The sequence below is a fragment of the Arachis stenosperma genome, chromosome 9 (genome assembly GCF_014773155.1).
Source record: "Arachis stenosperma cultivar V10309 chromosome 9, arast.V10309.gnm1.PFL2, whole genome shotgun sequence".
Taxonomy (NCBI): domain Eukaryota; kingdom Viridiplantae; phylum Streptophyta; class Magnoliopsida; order Fabales; family Fabaceae; genus Arachis; species Arachis stenosperma.
The window spans coordinates 131,280,949-131,281,607 of NC_080385.1; the positions used below are offsets into that span (position 1 = coordinate 131,280,949).

At 43.4% G+C, this 659-nt stretch overlaps 1 non-coding gene across 1 annotated transcript; it reads left to right on the forward strand.

The window, feature by feature from the left end:
* On the forward strand, positions 1-108 carry LOC130953436 (small nucleolar RNA R71). Its single transcript, XR_009075607.1, has one exon. It is a non-coding gene; the product is annotated as a small nucleolar RNA R71 (small nucleolar RNA).
* The last annotated feature ends 551 nt before the right edge of the window (positions 109-659 follow it).

The following is a 659-nucleotide window of genomic DNA, read 5'->3' on the forward strand; positions in this document are numbered from 1 at the left end:
AAGCATGTCTGAGGGACACTTTCTGATTAATTGTTTGTATCTTTCCCAAGCTTCATAGAGGGATTCTCCATCCTTCTGTCTGAAGGTTTGGACTTCCACTCTAAGCTTACTCAATTTTTGAGGTGGAAAGAACTTTGCCAAGAAGGCATTGACTAGCTTTTCCCATGAGTCCAGGCTTTCTTTAGGTTGTGAGTCCAACCATATCCTAGCTCTGTCTCTTACAGCAAAAGGGAATAGCATAAGTCTGTAGACCTCAGGGTCAACCCCATTAGTCTTGACAGTGTCACAGATTTGCAAGAATTCAACTAAGAACTGATGAGGATCTTCCAATGGAAGTCCATGGAACTTGCAATTCTGTTGCATTAGAGAAACTAATTGAGGCTTAAGCTCAAAGTTGTTTGCTCCAATGGCAGGGATAGAGATGCTTCTCCCATAGAAGTCGGGAGTAGGTGCAGTAAAGTCACCCAGCACCTTCCTTGCATTGTTGGCATTGTTGTTGTTTTCGGCTGCCATGTGTTCTTCTTCTTTGAAGAATTCGGTTAGGTCCTCTACAGAGAGTTGTGCCTTAGCTTCTCTTAGCTTTCGCTTCAGGGTCCTTTCAGGTTCAGGGTCAGCTTCAACAAGAATGCCTTTGTCTTTACTCCTGCTCATATGAAAGA